We start from the raw sequence: 20,318 nt of genomic DNA, 5'->3' as shown, positions 1-20,318 counted from the left end.
CCATCATATCCATTTATGATACTTATACACCAAGAACGGAGAACCTTCTCCAGGGTCCACATTGTGTCAGAGACAGTCTTCAAGGGGCTGTCTGCCCAGGGATGGCAATGGCCAGAGGCAAGCAGTAGGCAGAGCAACTCATTTAATTATTGGCTGCGTACACACTACCATACCCTCCAACAAGCTGTGACGAAAAACATGGACGCCATCTTCCAGGACCCCACTCCTATGAAAGTCACATGATCTGCATGAGACCACAGCCCCAGAAAAAGCATTTTTGGCATGGTGCCCAAAAACGGGCATTTGGGGAGGACCGTGCAAAGATAGCAGCCCTGAAGAAAAGCACTTATTTCAGGGGCACAAAATCGTGCGAGATCATGGTGCCCAAAATGGCCGCCATGCTCTTGTGAGGAAAAAAACAATCCAAGATGTCCAGGTTTTACTGGGACAGTTGAGGGATATGCACCATATCTTTAAAGCACATTCAAGGTGCATTCCCCCCTCAGTAATTCTAGGCATTGTAGTTTACCGCTCACAGAGTTACAGTTCCCAGGAATCAAAAACCTACGACAGTGGCCAGAATTCTTTAAGGGGGAAAATGCACTTTGAAGGTATCATGTGTATACAGCCCTTATCTCTGTACAGTGGGCCATGGGCCAGCCACCACATGGAAGCCAGAGGTTTCTACACTTGAATCTCTCCATGCAAGAGGCCTTAGGACAGCTGAAGGACATAGGCCAGGCAGGGGAAAGATCTAAAGCAGGGTGTGGTGAAGCAGGGCTGGAGAAGGGTGTGCAGCCTGGGATCAGGCCTAGAAGGCTGCCATTGACCCCCAGGTCTGAAGTTACCCACCCTTGCTATAAACAGACATTTGTAAACTGTGGAATCCTCTCATATCTCAGCCCTGCATTCCTTTAAAGAACCTCCACTTTACCGCCCCTCTGCTAACACGAGACTTTTCTATTCTGTCATGGAGATTATATAACAGTAGGGCGAGTCTGCCGTGACTGCTTGGGTTGGAGGAATGCCAGTTGGAGGATGCAGGTATTTGTACTAAGAATGTCTGATACTCTTAAAGGATTACAACCCAGCGCTGTGTGATGCACTCCCGGGGTCACCACAAGTTCTCTTACATCAGATAACCACCACTCTTATTGTGTGCTTCCTGGAGGAAGCAGCTTGGTTGCCAATAAGTGCAGAATTAGCTATGAGATGAACATACAACGTGGAGATGTTCACACTTGCAACTGGGGTATTTTGCTGGGCTTGCTGATTGTGATTATATATATATATATATGGAACAATAGCTAAACCTTATTTCCCCCCCTACCATGACTGCCACCTCAGCTTGGCAAAGAAAGGTGGGGGAGATCTTAGCAGAGAGTGCAATTCTTGGGCTTCAGAGCACCTGAGATGAGGTCCATATCTTATGACTGGGCTGCTTTTTCTTCTCTCTCTCTCTCTCTCTCTCTCTCTCTCTCTCTCTCCCAAATCAAGGGCATTGGGTAGCTGGTTGTCCTCTCCAGGACAAATGTATCATCTAGCAAGTGTGGGAGCCGGTGTGGTGTAGTGGTTAAGAGTGGTAGTCTCATAATCTGGTGAACCGCGTTTGCGTCTCTGCTCCTCCACATGCAGCTGCTGGGTGACCTTGGGCCAGTCACACTTCTCTGAAGTCTCTCAGCCCCACTCACCTCACAGGGTGTTTGTTGTGGGGGAGGAAGGGAAAGGAGAATGTTAGCCGCTTTGAGATTCCTTCGGGTAGTGATAAAGCGGGATATCAAATCCAAACTCTTCTTCTTCTAGCTATTAGTTGAGGTGGCCCCACATATGGAAACAGCATAGCTTCATTGATGGTGATGCAGGAGAATGTGCTTCCTTGTCCAAATTCTGCACCAGGGACTGTCAAAACCTTGCACCCAGAATCAAGGGTGCAAACCACACAATTTGTGTAACATATTCCGATTGTGACAGCCAAGTGATTCACGCAATTTTGAATTCTTAAGCACCCCAGAAGAATGTGTGAATGAACAGGAGGAAAGTGGGAATATGAGAATGTAAAAAGGGGTGGGTGGGAGAGAGACAAAGGACAGTGCCAGATGGTCGGTGTTTTCAGGTGTGATCCAGTCACATACTGGTCGGTTCAGGTTGTCCAACGACAGTGGATTGGGTGGTCTTGTACCACAAACACACTTCCTCCAAAGATCAGACTTTTGTGACAAGGATAAGGAAAGTGACTCGTGGTTCCTGAGGCAGTGAAGCCAGTGAAGACGATGTGATCAGCAAACGAAGCCATCTTATTTGTTGGATAATTTCCCTGCGCCTGCTCTTTCTATACTCTGCAGCATATGATCTCAAGCTGGAGATGCGTTTGCCACAATGTGGGAAAGGATGGTCTCAAAGTCCATCAGAGCTTTTGGTCTTGTGTGCCATAGTGGCCAACTGGATGTTTCTGGAAGTCACAGGCCTCCTTCAGTAAGGAGGGAGGGATCTGTCAATTTCAGTTCTCTTGGTTTCTCATTTTTCCAGTCTTAAATTCAGTCCTCCACATTTCTGCAACCATTTATGATTTTTCTAAAACAAAATCCCCATGAACATTCACCAGCATTTTAGTGCAAATTTCTCCGAATGAACACATTTTTCTGTGCAATTTAGCCCAAGGTACACATTTTTGCAAACAATTTCCCCCAATGCAGGCCTTCCAGATGTTTTGGGACTACAATCTCCATCATCCCTGACCACTGGTCCTGTTAGCTAGGGATGATGGGAGTTGTAGTCCCAAAACATATGGAGGGCCAAGTTTGGCTATGCCTGCCCTAATGTAAAATTTTTTTAATGATATTTTCACAAATATATATGCATTTTTATGCCCTCTTTACCCTAGTACTGTACATGCACATTTGTACACATTACTTCGCTGGAGAACTGCATTGCAAAATTCAGAGAAGTAGGAATTTCAAAGGATGGCTGTGTTTTGGTTCACATAATGCTTCAGAAAGTGTGGAATTGTCAGGTTTGCCTTTAAAAGCGAACTCCCCCCCCCATCCCTACCTTGAAATAAAAGTTGTACAAGTGTCCTGACGGAAAAGTGTGAGTAAAATCCCATGATGAATAATATGATCTTATTTTTTTTTAAAGAAAACAAGCATTCTGCATAAGCTGCAATTAAAGTAATAGGTCTGCCTCCTTGCCCAGAGGGGCTTTTGAGCTGGGTCTTTGAGTCTTTGCTGACTTGCATTTAGGGAGAAGCTGGGATGCTGTTTTCCTGTTGGGGAAGTTGAGTTGTTTAGTAGGGCAAGGCAAGGAGATGGGGGAAGAACTGGGCTCTCTCATTTGTATTTCAAGATAGCATGAAATAAGGAACAAGAATTGCAAGGAGAACTGAAGAACTGGTGTGTGGCCTTGAGCAGTGCAACATTCCCCCTCTCACAGAGTTGAGTCTGTTCCCAGAACTGTCTCTCCCTCCCCACCCACAATCCCATTGGAGAATATTGCTGTTTCCCCTTTTGTCCGTCTCATCACATAATCAGGGTGCAATCCCCAGGGTGCATAGGGGTGTGGGAGAAATGTAATTCAGTTTGCATCTGAAGACCAACTCACCAGTTCCACACTTTCTGGAACAATACACAAACTGAAACATAGCCATCCTTTGAAATTCACGCTTCTCTGAATTTTGCAGCGAATCCCTCAGCTGAGTGATGCGTATGAAAATAGACACACTGTGGCAAAATGCATATACAGTGGTACCTCAGGTTAAGTACTTAGTTCGTTCCGGAGGCCCGTACTTAACCTGAAACTGTTCTTAACCTGAAGCACCACTTTAGCTAATGGGGCCTCCTGCTGCTGCCGTGCCACCGGAGCACGATTTCTATTCTCATCCTGAAGCAAAGTTCTTAACCTGAAGCATTATTCTGGGTTAGCGGAGTCTGTAACCTGAAGCATATGTAAGCTGAAGCGTATGTAACCCGAGGTACCACTGTATCAGTGACAATAATATGCATAGGTGCATTGCATTGGGCAAAAACTGCTTTGCAAAAACATGCTTATTGGGAGAAATTTGCACTAAAATCCTGATGAATTTTCACGAGGGCTTAAATAATTGTGTTACAAATTGGCATGCAAATGTGGAGAACTGAACTTGAGATTGGGAAAATGAGAAACTGAAATTAATGTACTTTCCAATCCTTAATGGTAAAGCAAGACATTTTAAGGTTTTGGCCTGAGCAAGGTTGGGGGAAGTGCCTTTACTTATTTATCTTCTATACTGCCTTTCACTTGAGAATCACAAGGTAGTTTACTATAGAAAAATAATAAAAATACACAATAATAAACAAAACAATACACCTCCCCCAGTTTAATAGGTCATATATTGTTTAATTGGCCAAAGCCCTGGAAGAAGAGGCATGTTTTTGCATGGCACCTAAAGATAAGTAATGAAGGCAAGCCTCTCTGGGGAGAGCATTCCACAAGTGGGGAGCCACTGCAGAAAAGGCCCTGTTCTCATGTTCCCACCCTCTGGACCTTCCGTTGACAGGGCACACCAAAAGTGTCTCTGATTATGATCACAGGGTCCAGAATGGTTCATATGGGGAGAGATGGGTCCTTGAGGTATTGTGATCCTGAGCCATTTAAGGCTTTATAGGTCAAAACCAGCCATTTGAATTGGGCCCAGAAACTGATTGGCAGCCAGTGCAGTTGGGCCAAGATTGGTGTTATCTGCTCAAACCATCTTGTCCTGGTGAGCAACCTGGCTGCTGAATTTTGCACTAGCTGAAGTTTCTGAAACATCTTTAAACGTAGCCCCATGTATAACACACTGCAGTAATCTAGCCTAGAGGTTAAGCAGAGCATAGACAACATAAGTTGTCCCTGACCAAATAGGTGCACAGCTGTGCCACAAGCTGAAGCTGATGGAAAGCACTCTGAAAGAGCCTCAACTACCTGACTTTCAGAAAATATCTGAAGGCAGCTCTGTTTAGGGAAGTTTTTAATGCTTGATGTTTTATCGTGTTTTTAATATTCTGTTGGGACCTGCCCAGAGTAGCTGGGGAGGCCCGGCCAGATGGGCGGGGTATAAGTAATAAATTTTATTATTATTATTATTATTATTATTATTATTATTATTATTATTATTATTATTAATTATTATTATTAGTGCTAGCAATGGATCCAGCAGTACCCCCAAGGTAGAGAAAAGTCTGGCCAGCATCTATTCCATCTCATAATATGGACAACAAAAGGGTTTCCCCCCCAGTTGCTTCAAGGAACTGCAGTTTCCTCTCCTTAAGAAAAACAAGGCAAACTTTTGATGATTCTGTACAACTTTAATAACATCTGGTGTGGTAACCTTGTTTAAAACGAGCAGTTGATGTGTGAAGAAGCTGCCTATTTGGTGGGGTATCTGGAGGCAAATTGCCAGTGGGACGAAGGAGAAGCCAGCAGCAAACCTGCGAGAAGAAAAATCAACACTCCTTCCCAGTGGTGACACCCTTAGCAAAAGGTATAAATCGAGACCTGCAGGATAACCGCGACACACTCTGACTGAGTGTCAAACTTTGAGCGTTGGCTTCTGCTTTGGGTTGGATCTCCAAGTCGCTCTCGCTATGAGAAGCAGCTCCATGCACAGTCCAGTAATCGTGGGAAGAAATAGCGCAAGTGTTGGCTCGAATGGGAGGTCCACGTTTCCCTCTGTCTCTTCCAGCTATCACACCTCTTGTGGGCTCGGTAGTGCCAGAGGCAATTCCTCCCACTTTGAAGGTCGTTCCACCTGTGACTATGGAATTGGCCAACGCAACTTTCTGAGCAGCGGTTGTAGTGGTGCATTTATCAGGGGTGGCCATAGGAGGAGAATGAGTACAGGTAGCTGCCCCAGTGGTAACCATGGCGGTTATCCTCCATTTGGATATGGGGATGGGATAGCTGAAGTCAGGTCCGATGGAGCTGGCAATGGAGTTGGCGGGACGGGCGGTGATCCCGAAGCTTGCGGCGTTGTCTTTTCTTCTACTGACGGAAAGGCGGTCATGCAGGACCTCAATGACCGCTTGGCCAGTTATATAGACCAAGTGCAATGCCTGGAGGCTGAAAATGCTGAGCTTCAGTCCAAGATCAGTGATTTCCATGCCAAGAACAGGTTGGCTGGTGAACTGAAGGACTACAGCCACTATTACCAGCAGATTGAGGAGCTTCAAAACCAGGTAGGAATGTCATCTCTCAGGAACACTCAAAGCATTCCTGGTGGCCTGGTTTACATGACATGATAAGCCCAACGATGGCTTGCTGGGGTCATGTGGATGTGTGGATGCCTAGAGAGGGACTTGGAGCCTCTTTGCTTCTCCACAGTCATTTGTGGTGCTGTGCTGAGCTAAGCCAAGGATTGTCTTAGCACAGACATATGCAAACTCCAGCCTTCCAGATGTTTGGGACTACAATTCCCATCATCCCTGACCACTGGTCCTGTTAGCTAGGGATGATGAGAATTGTAGTCCCAAACATCCGGAAGGCTGGAGTTTGCCTATGCCTGACTTAGAATGTGGTACAAACAGGGACTTGTGGCTAAGCTCCATCCTCACCAGGGATGGCCAAAGTTCTGTCCAATTCAGTTTCTCTCTGTTGCTCATTTTCCCAGTCTTAATCTCAGTTCTTCACATTTCCATATTGGTCTGTGATTTAAATAAATACATAAGACGCCCTTGTGAAAACCGAGCAGCATTTTAATGTGAATTTCTCCCAATATACACGTTTGTGTGTGTTATTCTGTCAAATACACACATTTTTGTAAAGCAATTTCTCTGAAAACAATGCTTTTCAGTATGTTGTTTCTAGCAATATATGCATTTCTGTGGACACTTCACCCCAGTGTATGCATTTTAAGACCCATCACTTGGCTGGAAAACTGCACTGTAAAGTTCAGAGAGCTGCGAATTTTGAAGGACGGCTGTGCTTGGGTTCTTGTGTTGTTTCAGAAAGCGGAAATGAGGTAGCCTTGGCTTAAAAAGGCAACCTAATCAACTTGCTGCCCCAAAGATTTATTCTTAGCTATAGCTTGTGGTTGGTGAGGACAGTTCTTAACCATGAATACTGGTCCAGATTGAAGGCTAAGCCAAACCATGGCTTAGCCCAGTATGGCATGAGAGCAAAAAGGACTGGGGAGGAACAAAATGGTTGTTAGCTGCTCTGGGGGAGCCCACCCCTTCTTGCTATCCCGGTGAGCCATTGTTGGGCTTACCCCGTTGTGTGAACCAGGCCAGTGTGTGCATTGTAGTTTTTGTGTTGTAGGCAAAGAAAGCCATCTACCCAAACCAGCTTTTTCATCATTCAGCTCTGGGCTTCATTCTTTGGTCTTTGTATAGATCAGGAGAAATTAACAGATTCCATTTCTTTCTCCCATCCCACCCCAGATTGTATGTACAACGGTGGAGAACAACAGCATAATTATCAAGATTGACAACAATCACCTGAACGTTGAAGACATGAAGCACAAGTGAGTTATGCATCGCTCTGAACGTCTCTTGCCTTTTGAGCCTGAAATCTTTGTGTCACTGTTAAATTCATATTAGGTTGGGGAAGACGGCTGGAATGGGTACATAAACAGGGGAGGTGTGCAGATGTCTCTAAGACTATAGACCTCACACTAATTTATGTACTGCTGTGAACACTTTACCCTGTCACATGCATTTTTGTACAACCTCCGTAAATCGGACATCAGGAATCACAAGACAGAGAAACCAGTAGGAGAACACTTCAATCTCCCAGGACATTCTATACAAGATCTCAAAGTAGCTGTTTTACTACAAAGGAATTTCAGAAATAGACTGGAAAGAGAAGCTGCTGAATTACAACTTATCACCAAACTTAAAACCATGGAGAAACCTGGCCTGAACAAAGACCTTGGATTCTTATCTCATTATACATGACAAAGCCATTTTTCACCTTTTCACCCCTTGCTTCTTCCTGTAAGACCTATTGCAGTCGTTAAGAGTCGTCAACAGGCTCATCACAGCTATCTGCCAATCACCCATTCCCACCAGCCTTCTGAGTAATACCCCTCCCCACCTTCTCACTATATAGAAGGGTCTGGAAACTTCTGTTTCAGTGTATCTGAAGAAGTGTGCATGCACACGAAAGCTCATACCAAGAACTGACTTAGTTGGTCTTTAAAGTGCTACTGGAAGGAATTTCTTTTTTTTGTTTTGTTTTGACTATGGCAGACCAACACGGCTACCTATCTGTAACTGGCTGTGTTTTGGTTCATGTATTGCTTCTGAATGTACAAATTTTGAAGGGCCACTGTGTTCCAATCCCTGTCTTGTTTTTTAAAAAATTTATTTAATCATTTTTGATACAAACAACAACTGCAAAAAACACATACAACAAAAACCATAATAACAATAATAACACAACACAATTTGACAATTCAGATTTGAATACACTGATATACCTATGACTACACCTTTTTAAACAAAATTTTCCCACCTCTCTCTCCTTCCCCTACTTCTCACCACTATCCGCCTTACTGCTTAAATATTTGTTCCAGATTTCTTCATATTTATCCATTCTTATTTTGCGTCGACATGCAATTTGTTAGTATGTAGCTAATCTGTCCATATTATCAATCCATGTGCTCAATGGATTCCCTGTCTTGTTTTAGAAAGTGCCGATGGTGCAAGCTTGCTTTAAATGAGCAATGAGTTAATCCCATCCCTGCTCTGGAGAGGGGTTTTTATTGGGATTGGGGCAGCGGCAGAAAGATGCGAACTCCCTCTCCTCCTCCACCTCCCGTCCCGAGGCTGCTCGGTTTCACCCACCACCACACTGTTATTTATTTAATAAGAAATGCATGTAAATTCAATTAATGCAATTCGAGTTGCATCTAGTTTGGCCCTTGCTAAAGAAGAGACCCAGGCCTGCTAACTTTGTCAGTAGCCACGGTTCTTTTGCAATGTCTCATTTAATTTAATTTTATGTTAAGAAACTCAGAGGAGGAGCACTAGCTGGGACAGAACATAAGGATCCCAAATTGCTTTTATCGCTCAAATCATACTAAAGCCAGCCTTTAGTCATTTCCGTTTATGGCAAACACCTACCAATTTTAGCATGCCACAAATGAATCAGGTATGCGCTTATCATGAAATGCATAAAGCTCATTTGTACATTCTAGGATGGGAATCTTTCCCCAAGAATAATAATAATTATTATTTTATTTGTACCCTGCCCATCTGACTGTGTTGCCCCAGCCACTCTGGGCAGCTTCCAGCATATACAGAAACATAACAAAACAAAACATCAAACATTAAAAACCTTCCTATACAGGGCTGCCTTCAGATGTCTTCTAAGGCCTGTATAGTTACTTCTTGATGTCTGATGGGAGAGTGTTCCACAGGGCGGGCGCCACTACCAAGAAGGCCCTCTGCCTGGTTCTCTGTAACCTCACTTCTTGCAGTGAGGGAACCACCAGAAGGCCCTCGGAGCGTGTCCGGGCTGAGTGATGGGGGTGGAGATGCTCTTTCAGGTATACAGGGTTGAGGCTGTTTAGGGAATTAAAGGTCAGCACGAACACTTTCAATTGTGTTCAGAATTTAGTTTCTCCCATGCTCTGCACACAGGTTCCTCATGGGCAACTGGTGGGCCACTGTGAGAACAGGATGCTGGACTTAGATGGGCCACTGGCCTGATCCAGCAAGAGCTCTTTTGTTCTTACTGTGTCTCATTAAACATATAGCTCCAGCATAAAGCAGTGGAGCGTTTCTGTGGGTTTACCTGAAGTACTTCTGTCAGGTGCACAGATTTTGAAGGCCTGTAAAAACAACAACCCCAGCTTGCTAAGAAGGCCCAGCTAACCCCATCTCTCATAATTTCCCACCAGAAGACGTATGAGTTTTTATTCAGCCTTGTCTTGTGTCAAATTGTCGTTTTATTGGCTTTATTTTGGTGTTTTATTGTGTTTTCATAATATTTTATCATCTGTGTTGTTATTGTTGTTAGCCCCCTTGAGCATCGTTTGGTGGAAATGCAAGATACAAATAAGAAATAAGAAACCAACACATTAAAAAAAAATACTGTTCCCCCCTGATGTCTAGTTGGGACGTGGATGGTGCTGTGCTCTAAACCACAGAGCCTAGGGCTTGCCGATCAGAAAGAAGGTCGGCGGTTTGAATCCCTGCGACGGGGTGAGAGCCTGTTTTTTGGTCCCAGCTCCTGCCAACCTAGCAGTTTGAAAGCACGTCAAAGTGCAAGTAGATAAATAGGTACCACTCTGGTGGGAAGGTAAATGGCGTTTCCGTGCGCTGCTCTGGTTTGCCAGAAGCGGCTTAGTCATGCTGGCCACAAGACCCGGAAGCTCTCTGTGGACAAACGCCGGCTCCCTCGGCCTATGGAGTGAGATGAGCGCCACAATCCCAGAGTTGTCCATGACTGGACCTAATGGTCAGGGGTACCTTTACCTGATGTCTAGCCTCTGATTTAGTTGTTGCATCTGAGCATGCTCATACTCAGTAGTGTTAAAATGGGGAAAGTGTCTTGAGTTTAATTTTTAGTGGCTGCACTGTCCCTGCAGAAATAAGCATGGTTACCAAATAAATAGATTGCAGCTAAGTCTCAGAGCCCTTTCCTTTTTTTGTCAACATAGGCTTGATACTGAGTGTGGCCTTTGTGAGAACGTGGAGGCTGACATTAATGGCTTATACCCCGTTTTGGATCAACTGGCCAGCTGTAAGACTGACATGGAAGCTGAACTGAAGTCACTGCAAGAAGAACTGTCTGGTCTCAAAAAGAACCACAAAGAGGTACATGGTTGGCGCAACAAAATAAGAGCCCCTCATTTTCATAAAAACAACGCATGCATGAATTGCGTATTTTATACAAAAAATTGGCACAAGCCACTTTTTGACACCAAGTGCCCCCAAACAGATTACATTCATGAATTCAAACATGCGCACACTTCTGTGCATCTGCAATCAATCGCAGGAAGCAAGTGGTATCCCATAATGTTCAAACCCCTAAATGTTAATTACAGGGGACACGCTAACAATTAATTTTAATTTTTATATTTAAAGCCTTGTTATATTCATATTGTCCCTTGTATTTCTGATATTTTTTTATGATCTGTGATATTGTGTGTGTTGATGCTGGTCTGTGACCGTATTAATAAATTCATTCATTCATTCATTCATTCATTCATTCAAACACACACACACAAATTCAAAGAGGATTGGGCAAATTCATAGAGGAGAGGGCTATCCATGGTAACTAGCCATAAGGTCTATTCTCTTTCTCCATGTAGGAAGCTATGCTTCTGAATACCAGTTGCTGGAAACTGCAGGAGAGAAGAATTCTCTTGTGCTCTGGTCCAGCCATCTGATTGGCCACTGTGAGAACAGGATGCTGGACTAGATGGACCAACATCAGGCTCTTATGTCGTTCCACAGGAAAGGTTGAACAGTTGATGCTGTGCGCAGCCAGCCCTTTTATAATACGACAGCAAAGGCATGGTTCTCATCAAAGTTCTCTTTGCAGGAATTAATCTCTTTGCAAAAACATTGTTCAAGTGATGTCAGCCTGGAAATCAGTGCCTGCCCCAGTCGAGATCTGAAGAAAATCCTGGAGGAGATAAGATGCAAGTACGAAGCGACGATCGACTCAAACCGCAAGGAAGTTGCAGAGTGGTATGAAGGCAAGGTAAATGAATCCGGTCCCTGTAAGGAAGCAAAACTTTAAAAGAAGAAGAAGATGAAGCCTGATGGGAAAAGGGCAGGGTCTGCAGGAGTCTCCAGGGTGATGCTGGTGGTATGATGATGCTCTGTGTTGTTTTGTTATTCACTACTTTTACACCCACACCTTCCCCTGAAGACCATGTGTGGTTCCTCCCACCTCCTCCATTGCATGCTCACAACAAGCCTGTGACACAGGCTGGGAGATGGTGACTGATTCAAGGTAACCCAGCAAGCTTCATGACCTTGCATGGAGAATGGAACCAGGTCTCGCCACTGCTCTTCCCTTTGGCTAATCAAAGAACCGTGCAGCAGTATATCCAAAAGTGCAATGTTATTCAGGTTGCAGTAACTAGAGCTTCTAAAAAAAGAGGGGGGGGGGGGAAATCAAAGCATATACAATCCTGGCTCAGCATCTTTAAAATAGAAAAGAACATGCTCTTTCCTTTTCTTTTGTTCTGCCAAAGCCAATTTTCCACCCCCCCCCCCGCATACCGAATAGTACATAAAACCTCTGAAAATGCTGATGTTTCAGTCAATCTGTGTTTCAGCTGGAGGAAGTGAACCAGGAAATCTGCACCACTAGCAAGGAAGCTGAGGATGGCAACCATAAGGCCACTGATCTGAAACGTCAGCTGCAGGCCTTAGAGATTGATCTCCAAGCCCAGCGCAATCTGGTAAGGAGAGAGAGTGTGGGATGCATCTTATTGCTCTATCCTTTTTGCAGCTCAAAGCAACTCACATGGTGGAGTCACGGTGGGTTTCCATCCTGGGACTAATCAGGTCCACAAATCCCTTAGTTTCAATCATGCCATGCCATGCCATGGGGTCCTCTCCAGACATTCAGTGGGGACAGATGCTTGAGTGCACAAGGGGAGAGCGTTCAACTTAGGTCCAGTAGTGGTTGGTGGGGTAGGATGAAGCAGAGTGGCATTGGAACACTGGAACATAAAATAATTACAGTGGTACCTCGGGTTACAGACGCTTCAGGTTACAGATGCTTCAGGTTACAGACTCCGCTAACTCAGAAATGGTACCTCGGGTTAAGAACTTTGCTTCAGGATGAGAACAGAAATCACACAGCGCCAGCGCGACAGCACGGGGAGGCCCTATTAGCTAAAGTGGTACCTCAGGTTAAGAACAATTTCAGGTTAAGAATGGACCTCCAGAACGAATTAAGTTCTTAACCTGAGGTACCACTGTATCTCAGTGATCAAATTAGGATATAAGGTTTCAGACAGTTCCTAATCTACCCTAGGTTGTTCAGGGCTTTGTAGATTAATGGAAGAGACTTTGAACCTGGCTTGATACTAGATGAGGCTTCAGCAAAGGTGTCACATGAGGGGGGGGGGAGGTAAAGGTAAAGGAGCCCTGGACAGTTAAGTCCAGTCAAAGGTGACTATGGGGTTGTGCCACTCATCTCGCTTTTCAGGCCGAGAGAGCTGGCGTTTGTCCACAGACAGCTTTCTGGGTCATGTGTCCAGGATGACCAAACCACTTCTGGTGCAATGGAGCACTGTGATGGAAACCAGAGAGCATGGAAACGCCGTTTACCTTCCCACCGCAGTGGTACCTATTTATCTAGTTGCACTGGTGTGCTTTTGAACTGCTAGGTTGGCAGGAGCTTAGACAGAGCAATAGGAGCTCACCCCGTCGCAGGGGTTTGAACCGCCAACCTTCTGATCGGCAAGCCCAAGAGGCTCGGTGGTTTAGACCACAGTGCCACCCCCCCATGTTGTAGGCCACTTTGAGCATCATTGACAATCTGTTCCTCAGCAACTGGCATTCAGAGGAATAGCACCCTGATCCTGGGGGTAGTATACAGAATCATAGAATCCCAGAATCATAGAATGGTTAAACTCATGTTGGTATATTTGAGAACACTGTCCAACCATCTCGTCCTCTGTCATCCCCTTCTCATAGAATCATAGAATCATAGAGTTGGAAGAGGCCACAAGGGCCATTGAGTCCAACTCCCTGCCAAGCAGGAAACACCATCAGAGCACTCCTGACATATGGTTGTCAAGCCTCTGCTTAAAGACCTCCAAAGAAGGAGACTCCACCACACTCCTTGGCAGCAAATTCCACTGTCGAACAGCTCTTACTGTCAGGAAGTTCTTCCTAATGTTTAGGTGGAATCTTCTTTCTTGTAGTTTGGATCCATTGCTCCGTGTCCGCTTCTCTGGAGCAGCAGAAAACAACCTTTCTCCCTCCTCTATGTGACATCCTTTTATATATTTGACCATGGCTATCATATCACTCCTTAACCTCCTCTTCTCCAGGCTAAACATGCCCAGCTCCCTTAGCCGTTCCTCATAAGGCATCGTTTCCAGGCCTTTGACCATTTTGGTTGCCCTCCTCTGGACACGTTCCAGTTTGTCAGTGTCCTTCTTGAACTGTGGTGCCCAGAACTGGACACAGTACTCCAGGTGAGGTCTGACCAGAGCAGAATACAGTGGCACTATTACTTCCCTTGATCTAGATGCTATACTCCTATTGATGCAGCCCAGAATTGCATTGGCTTTTTTAGCTGCTGCGTCACACTGTTGGCTCATGTCAAGTTTGTGGTCAACCAAGACTCCTAGATCCTTTTCACATGTAGTGCTCTCATCATGGTTAGTAGCCATTGATAGGCTTGTTTGATTTATGCTCACCCATGTACTTTCTCTCTGGTTTCTGCGTAGCTTCTGGTTCCAAAAGCTTTTCGTTCATGCCCACACATTTAAGGCACTTAGGATGCTGACTCTTGTTCCCTCCTCACCCCTTTAGAGAGACACACTGCAAGTGTCCTTGGCTGAAGGAGAACAACGCTACAATGCTCAGCTAGCCAATATACAGGATCACATCTCCTGCATGGAGCAGCAGCTGGCAGAGCTGCGCTTGGAAATGGAGGGCCAGGACCGGGAATACAAAGAGCTCCTGGATGTTAAGAACAAGTTGGAGCAAGAGATCCAGACATACCGCAGCCTGCTAGAAAATGTGCCAGGCGAAGTACATGCCGCACCATGAAAGAACAGCCTAATTTCTTATCCCCTACCATTTCCGTTGCATGACTAGATTGGGACTAAGGTTAATTTCCTACAAAGGCCAACTATGTTGAAATACCTGCATCTTAATTCTTGGTTTCAGTTTTTAATGGCTTCTGGCCATTTCTACTTCTGAATAAGGCTGAGCTGAAAGAGGGGGAGATTTTTGCAAACATGGAAAAACTCATTTTGGTAACCTTCAGGGGACTGCAGTGAAAGGGGGAGAAAGTATTCAGGAAGCATTGCTCTGTGTCAGCCTTCTGTTGAAGTGATCATCTTTCTGCAATTTTTTTTGCTTCTGGCACCTATTCTGCTAATCCACACAACTTGCTCATTTTACTGTTTAATCAACCCACTTGTTTCTAATAAAGGCTTTGCCGGTTGCAACTGAACCTGAACAGCAGCTTCGTCAATTCTGACTGTGTGATGGTGACAGTCATATGAGAAACCACATTTAAGAGGCATCACAAAATGACAGGCTGCGTTCACCCTACACTTTGGATGTCCCCATAAAACTGCCTTAGACAAGACTAGTTCCAACGTGTCATTCTCGTGAATAACAAACCATTACGGTTAATGATAATAATACAGATGGTCTTTGAGAAGGACAACAGGTGCAGATGAGTTAGGCCTCACTTCTCTGCTGTCATCTGCCAGGCAGGTTCTTGGCGAGTTTCCATCAACTACCAAGTTAACACTAAACCCATCACCATCCCAGCTTCTTTCTATGCCATGGTACTTCCAAACAGACCTGCTGTGCACCAGGTAGACCCACCTGCAGGCATGGCTTCCAAGTCCCCTTCACTATCTAACAGGCAGCTGATGGCCTTGAGACCCCAGCAACCACATTCAACCCCACCTCTGAGCTGAGCTACACAGCAGTGTAGAACTGTCACAGTTCTGGAGGTCATGCATTCAGTAGTGTAGTGTGTGGGGGGGGGCAGCCATGGCGATGGTCCGGGACACATTTTAGGGGTGCAATTTGGGTGGGATGCAAGTTTGCAAAATTTAAGTTTTAAAAGGCCACAAGAATAGAAAACTGCCTGGGTGGGGGATGGGGGCCTTTTTCCTTTCTTTTAACTATACACAGAAATCATGTAATATTGGAGGAATGCAGATTGATGTCTAGAATGACTTGAAGGGCACATGGCTGTATCCAACAGCTGCATTATTTGGATTTTGCAAACTCCAGAGCTTGGTGATGGGCTGGGGGCCTCTTATATACCTGCTGGGATTGACAAGGCATCTGACCCTCACCTGAATCTCATAGCTCTCCTGCAGCTGCCTCTGATTAGTTATCATTTAACTCTTGGGGGAAATAATTAGCATCACACGTCATGTGCATGGAAGTTGCCGAACCAATTAACCAACTAGAAGGATTACTGTTAATAGCACCAGTTTTCCTATAACTTGATATTGCTGGATAATTTTGATGAACTGCAAAAGCATTTTTAGTTTGCTTTCTGTTGCCATCCTGGAACTTTTCTTTATTAGTGCCACTTGTTTTGTACGATTCCTTGCAAATGAAGGAAAACAACTTTTCTACTTGTATATGTTGATAATATAATTTTGGTTACTGAGGACAAACAAGATTGTACAAAAACAAGATTGGGTGCAGCCCTGGCCAGGACATAGGCGTCCTGACTGTGACAAAAGTGACCTGTGTGCTTGCTTGCTTGATTAACAGCTGTTGGGAACCTCAAGGTCCCTGCTCTCCCTTCTTATGGTCTTTGTACTGGACCTGGAGACTCCAATAGAGAGCATTCCATGTCTAGAAGGAGGGCAAGTGGGCACTCTATCAAATGACAGGGCAGGAGTTATATGGAGCAGGGCCTCGCACTTCCCAGACCTGCTCTCTTTTGGCCTGTATTTTGGAACTTTATAAATCAGGAAGACTTTGGAAGACTTGGCACCAGGGTTTACACCAGCATAATAGAGAAGGGCATCCATTATCTGCATAGCAGGGGGTGTTCAGCCAACAGTGCAAACGCTGAGCTGAAGCATTCCCTGCTGGTTACCTGCTTTCAGCAATAGGGCTCACTGTTTGGTAGTACCCAATTGGGTGTCAGATTCTATTGGTGGCTCTTAGGTAATTCACAAAATATAGAGACCATACATAAAACACAGTGCTCATTCATAAAGCAGTAACATAAATCTCCATTGCTACATATTGGGTGTATATTTCAGCGGTTGACCTACAAGTTTATGGCCATGCTGTAGTGTAGTGCTTATGCGACTGTGAATAAAAGGTGGCTGGGCTCATTGTCTCGGGGTTTTGGGGGGGGGGAGAGGTGACAAAACTGATTTCCAATAAATGCCCCCCTTTATTTCCACAACAAGTTCTTGAGTCTGTACTCTTAATGGTGACACCAGGGACCTAGGAGGTGCGGGGCTTGTCAGTCCAACCCCTGCACAGTCTCATCAGGGCTGACCTTAAGGCAATTGGAGCAATTGGGTCAAATTGGGTCCCGCAGACCACTCCTAAGGAGCCCTCCACATCACATCTACCTTTCTTTCACTTGCAAAATCCTAACCTTTAAAAGTCCACTGAAGAATGTGGAATGTCCAAGGGGGTGGGGAAGGGCTGGGACTCTGTGGAACAGGCAGAGCGAGGCCTTGAATGCCAAGACAAATGCTTTGAGATAACAGAATGTGCCTCTCAGCTGGAGAGGAGACCTTTGAAATTCTTCTGGAACTTTTTCCCTTTAACATTCAGGAAGAATGTGAAAACATTCCTATTTACCCAGACATTCAGTGGCTGAAGAACACCATTCCTGACAAACCCGAAGAAAGAATGCTTTTAGCTATAATCTGTAATTGCTTATAGCTATATATATTTTAAAACTGAAACTGCTTTTAGATGTTTTTCATTGTAACTGTTTTTAGAAAGCTTTAAAACTTTTGGAGTGTTTTCGTGGTGATTTTTTATTTTGAAATTGGGTATCCATTTGCTACTTGAGGAGGAAGGTCAGGATATAATTCAGATGATGAAGATCTTCTGGGTCTATCCAGCACTAATTTAACCATGTGATGGTCTCCTTTGGATACTGGATTTTTTTATTTTTTTTAAATGAATCCGCTGTGACACCAAGAAAAGGGGATGAATTAGAATAAGGGATGCCCTGTCAGCCAACATAATACAGTCAAATATATATTAAAGGCAACCCCATCATTAAAAAGGAAAAAAAATGCAGCACTAACATTTTTCAGGTTGTAGCTGCGCCTCCTGAACTGTAATGAATACATGAATTAAGTAAACATGTAATATAGAATTAAAATTTAATGCCTCTCTGTGTGTGTCTAACACGCAAACACAAATTAAAAGCCCACATTCATTATTTTTCCTATGTTAATTTCTTCCTCAACATTACTTCCCTAGCACATCAAAGACACGGAAAAAGTCTTCATCAGATGGTGCCTGCTAGGCATTATGTAAATCGAGCAAGCTCATTATGACAGGCAACAAGATTTTTTAAAAAAAGCTTTGCATAGTTGCTGGTGGAAGCAAAGCATTTCTCAGGGAATGCAAGAACTTCTTGGATATTCTGTTCTCCTGGTGGGATTGGGTGTTTAGCCAGGCATGCCCATTTCTAGGATACAGTTGCACCTTGGCTTTTGAACAGCCTAGTTCTTGAATGTTTTGGCTCCCGAACAATCGAAACCCGGAAGTGAGTGTTCCGGTTTTTGGACGTTCTTTTGGAAGCCAAATGTCCGATGGAGCTTCTATGGCTTCTGATTGGCTGCAGGAGCTTCCTGCAGCCAATCAGAAACCGCGCTTTGGTTTTCTAACGTTTTGGAAGTCGAACAGACTTCCGGAACAGATTCCGTTTGACTTCCAAGGTACGACTGAACTCCATTTGACACCCCCTTGGTTTTCTCCAACAATTAGCCAGCCTTCTGTGGCCATGGAGCATGCTTAGCTCTAAGAGGGTGCTTTTGTCCTCTTCTTGTTTCTTTCCCCACTTTTTTCTAACTTCCACAAACCTTTGGATTCATCCAAACCTGCTGCTATCTCCCTCTTGTGCATGGATTGTGGGGTTTTTTTTTTGGTTGTGCAGAATCCATACCCTGTACAAATTACCAGCAGAGTCAAAGCACAAAGCAGGAATCAAAAGTGCACACAGAACACAAGTCAGGCAAGACGAGCATAGCTGCAGTTACATGTCAAGGCATAAGTATATATGCAGCGTATTATTAAGGAATTAAGCCTTTAGTAGATTCTAGAACACATTAACCCATTTCGCAGATAGGGAACACTGAGAATGATATTAGTCCTGAAAACAGTTAGTGAGTCCATGGCAGAGAATGCAAGGGCGTGTCTTCCCAGGTGTCAGAAAAGGTTATTTATGTATGCAACAACTGCGGCCCATATTTTGTTAGCCCCAAAATGGAAAGTGAACAAGGTCCCAACTAAAGAGGACTGGCAACTTAAGTAGACAAAAATGTTCATGGATGCAGACAACTAACCTCTTACAGCAGTCTTGTGTTGATTGCCTGGTCACTATTGCCAGTGCAGTTGGGCCAGGATTGGTGCTATGTGCCCTGGCTGTTTTGCCCTGGTGAGCAGCCTAGCCACTGAATTCTGCACCAGTTACAGCTTCAAAACTGTCTTCAAAGGCAGCCCCATGTATAACAAATTGCAGTAATCTTGCCTAGAGGTCACCAGAGCACAGAAGCAGAAGATGGGCAATCCCTGTCCTGATTGGGGCATAACTGGGCCACCAGCTGAAGCTGATGGAAGGCACTTCATACCACTGAAGATGTTTGAGCAGAAATGGACCCAGAGGTTGCATTGTGTAGGTGAAGTGGTTTGTTGCAGACAGTTTGTTATGCAATTCCATCACGGATGCAACACAGTGCAATCAAAACAAAACAAAACATTATGCTAACACCTGTCCTCTTGCACAGCCACTCCCCTAAACCAATTAGGATTCCCTGAGTCTCCCCTCCTTGCCCAGAGGACCTTTTCATCCATGATTTCAATTTTGGAGATATTTGCTGAGCTTGTACTTGGGGACCGACTTGAGTACTGTCCTGAGGGGAAGGATGAGGAACTGTCTGCAGAGCTGAGTTTCTATAGGGACCAGCGGTACACCCCGGGGCGGACTGCTCTCAAACCACCAAATCATTTATGGTGCTGTTGCCAACCAAGCTTGTAAAACAGGGATTGAAGAACCTTAAGACTTAAATGAGGATTAAGTATTCTCCTAAAATGTCAAAGAGGAATTGAGGAAACCTAATCCTTTTGCTGTATTCGTGGCAGCAAATCCACAAGCTCAGGCGTGGTTTGTGTTGCACCACTTGTCTCTGTTGAGGAGGGCCGGCCCACCCATGAGGCAAGGTGGGGCAACAGCCTTGGGTGGCAGAATTCACAGGGGCAGCCGATCTGGCCTCCAAGGAAAGCATCGCTCACTGCTACCGCCGCTGCCATAGTGGCAGCAATGGCTGTGACACACTGCTTGGAGGCTGGATCTGCTGTTTTCTTGGCAGCCCTCAACAATGCTGTCTCTACAGTGGTCTCTTGGTGAATAGGATGAGCTGCTGGTCTCCTCCCATCCCTAGGAAGGAAATGGTGGGGTCTCCTGGGTTC

This window comes from Podarcis gaigeae, assembly GCF_964106915.1.
Source record: "Podarcis gaigeae genome assembly, chromosome: 13".
NCBI classification, from domain to species: Eukaryota; Metazoa; Chordata; class Lepidosauria; order Squamata; family Lacertidae; genus Podarcis; species Podarcis gaigeae.
The sequence above is the reverse complement of the archived record's forward strand: the minus strand, read 5'-3'. Positions refer to the sequence as shown.